Source organism: Dromiciops gliroides, chromosome 6, assembly GCF_019393635.1.
Source record: "Dromiciops gliroides isolate mDroGli1 chromosome 6, mDroGli1.pri, whole genome shotgun sequence".
NCBI classification, from domain to species: domain Eukaryota; kingdom Metazoa; phylum Chordata; class Mammalia; order Microbiotheria; family Microbiotheriidae; genus Dromiciops; species Dromiciops gliroides.
Genome location: NC_057866.1, coordinates 5,993,089 through 5,996,597, shown reverse-complemented (window position 1 = coordinate 5,996,597; position 3,509 = coordinate 5,993,089). Strand labels below are relative to the sequence as shown.

Below are 3,509 nucleotides of genomic sequence, written 5' to 3'. Positions count from 1 at the left end.
CCTTTACCTGTAAATACAAATATAGCTCATCAGATTGAATCAAAATGAGTGTCTGTTCTTTGGGGACCACAAACCCAGAAGGGACCTCAAAACTCATCTAGTCCAATCTTCTCAATCAATCGACAAGCATGCTTTGTTGCTGTCACCATCATTGTTGTTGTTGTCATTGTTGTTGTTGTGTCATTCAGTTGTTCCTAGCTCTTTGTGATCCCCTGGACCATAGCATGCCAGGCCCTTCTATCCTCTACTGCCTCTCCAAGTCTGTCCAAGCTCATTTTCATTGCTTCCTTGACACTCCATCTCATCTTCTGCCATCCCCCTTTCCTTTTGCCTTCAATCTTTCCCAACATCAGCATCTTTCCCAATGAGTCCCATCTTTTCATTATGTGGCCAAAGTATTTCTCCTTCAGCTTCAGTATTTGAACTTCTAGTGAAGAGCTTGAATTCATTTCTTTAAGTATTTACTGATTTGATCTCCTTGCCATCTAGGAGACTCTTAGAAGTCTTTCCCAGGGAATAGGATGGAGGGAAACAGTTAACAATAGTAACTGTGAAAAAAATGTGAAGCAGAGGCGAGAGTAATGTATGATGATGATGATGATGATGATGATGATGATGATGATGATGATGATGATGATGATGATGATGATGATGATGATGGTGGTGATGGTGGTGATGATGGTGGTGATGATGGTGGTGATGGTGGTGGTGATGGTGGTGATGGTGGTGATGGTGGTGATGGTGGTGATGGTGGTGATGGTGGTGATGGTGGTGATGGTGGTGATGGTGGTGATGGTGGTGGTGGTGGTGGTGGTGGTGGTGGTGGTGGTGGTGGTGGTGATGGTGGTGATGGTGGTGGTGGTGATGGTGGTGGTGATGGTGGTGGTGATGGTGGTGGTGATGGTGGTGGTGATGGTGGTGGTGATGGTGGTGGTGGTGGTGGTGGTGGTGGTGGTGGTGATGGTGGTGATGGTGGTGGTGGTGATGGTGGTGGTGATGGTGGTGGTGATGGTGGTGGTGATGGTGATGGTGGTGGTGATGGTGGTGGTGATGGTGGTGGTGATGGTGATGGTGATGGTGATGGTGGTAATGAAGATTGATTGATGAATTGGTGATGATTGGATGAAGATGAGGACTGATTGATGATCATGAGGATTAATTTATGCAGATGTCTGATTGATGATGATGTGGGTTGATTGATGGTGATTATTGATGATGCTGCTGCTGATAAAACATATGGTACTTACTTTGCTGGGCTACTGTGAAGAAAATTCTTTGTCAGGTATAAGTACTATATAAATGTTATCTATTACTGTTGTTGCAAGAATCAACCTCATGGGTTTATTATAAGGAAATCTCTCTTTAAAGTACTATATAAATGCAGTTTACATTTTTTTTTTTGGAATGCTTCACGAATTTGCGTGTCATCCTTGCACAGGGGCCATGCTAATCTTCTCTGTATTGTTCCAATTTTAGTATATGTGCTGCCAAAGTGAGCACCAGTTTACTACTTTTTAAAAATGATGAGCAGGATGCTATCAGAAAAAGCTGGAAAGACCTGCATGAGCTAATGCAATGTGAAATGTACAAAATAACAGCAATACTGCAATATGGTCTGCTGTGAATGACTTGGTTATTTTAAGCAATGCAATGATCCAAAACAACTCTGAAGGTCCATCTAGAGAGAGAGAACTGATGCTGTCTGAATACAAACTGAAGCATAATTTTTGTTAGTTTCTTTATCTGAAGTTTTGTTTTTGTCTGTTTTCTTTTACAACCTGGCTAATGTGAAAATGTTCTGTATGACTGCTCATGTACAGCTTATATTGAATTGCTTGAGTTCTTGGGGCAGGGGGAAGAAGGGAGGAAGAGAATTTGGAACACGGAGTTTAAAAAAATGATGTCAAAATTTGTATTTACATGTAATTTGGGAAAAATAAAATTCTAAATAAACAAACAAAAGGAAGTCTTCCCAAGGACCACAATTCAAAAGCATCAATTCTTTGGTGCTCAGATTTCCTTATGGTCCAACACAGATGTACATTGCTACTAGGAAAAAAACACGATGGCCTTGACTATCTGGACCTTTGCTGGCAAGGTGGTATCTCTGCTTTTTAGTCTGCTATCCAAATTTGCCAGAGCTTTCCTTCCAAGGGGAGTCACCATCTGCAGTGATCTTTGAGTCCAAGAAAATAAAATCTGATGCTGATTCCATTTCTTCTCCCTCTCTTTGCCAGGAAGTGGTGAGACTAGTTGCCAAAAATTTAGGTTTTTTGATGTTAGGCTTCAAGCCAGTTTTTACACTCTCCTCTTTCACCCTTATTAAGAGGCTCCTTAAGTCTTCACTTTTGCCTTCAGAGTGGTATCGTGTGCATATCTGAGATTGATGATATTTTTCCTGGTAACCTTAATTCTGGCTTTTGATTCATCCAGCCTGGCATTTCACATGATGTACTCTGCATATAAGTTAAATAGATAAAGCGATAATATACAACTTTGTCATACTCCTTTTCCAATCTTAAACCAATCAGTTGATTCATGTTTGGTTCTAACTGTTGCTTCTTAGCTATAAACAGGTTCCTCAGGAGGTAAGTAAGATGATCTGGGACTCCCATCTATTTGAGGACTTGCCACATTTTGTTGTGATCCATATAATCAAAGGCTTTATTTGGTGAAGTCAATGAAGCAGAAGTAGATGTTTTCCTGGAACTCCCTTGCTTTCTCCATAATACAGGAATATTGGCAATTTGGTCTCCATTTCCTCTTCCTCTTCCAAAACTAGCCAGCTCTTCTCAGAATTCTTGGTTTACACATTGATGAAGCCTAGGTTGCAGAATCTTGAGCATAACCTTGCTTACATGTGAAATTAATGTAGTTGTTCAGTAATTTCAACATTACTTGGCATTGCTCTTCTTTAGAACTGGGACACAAACTGATCTTTTCCAATCCAGCAGCCACTGTTTTCCAAATTTTCTGGCATATTGAGTGCAGCACTTTAACAGTATCATCTTTGAGGGTTTTAAATAGCTCAGCTGGAATTCCATTACCTCTACTAGCCTTATTTCTAGCAATGCTTCTTAAGGCCAACTTCACTTCATTCTCCAGTAACCTGACACTAGATCAGCTATTGGTGATGTTAAGATCTTTCTTGTATAGTTCTTTTATGTATTCTTGCCTCCTCTTCTTAATCTCTTTTTCTGTTAAGTCCCTACCATTTTTGTATCTTATCATGCCCATTCTTGCATGAAACATTCCCTTGTTATCTCTAATTTTCTTGAGGAGATCTCTTGTGTTTCCCATTCTATTGTTTTCTTCTATTTCTTTGCATTGCTCATTTAAGGAAACCTTATCTCTCCTTGCTATTTTCTAAAGTTCTGCATTCAGTTGAGTATATCTTTCCCTTTATCCTTTCTCTTTCCCTTTTCTTTTTTCCTTAGCTATTTGTAATGCCTCATCAGAATCCATTTTGCTTTCTTGCTGTTCTTTTTCTTTGGAATTTTTGTTGTTTT

At 39.8% G+C, this 3,509-nt stretch overlaps 1 non-coding gene across 1 annotated transcript; it reads right to left on the bottom strand.

Annotated features, from left to right (window-relative positions):
• Positions 1 to 1,393: 1,393 nt before the first annotated feature.
• Positions 1,394 to 1,500, bottom strand: LOC122733227. The gene has a single exon (XR_006353809.1). It is a non-coding gene; the product is annotated as a U6 spliceosomal RNA (small nuclear RNA).
• Between the last annotated feature and the right edge of the window lie 2,009 nt (positions 1,501 to 3,509).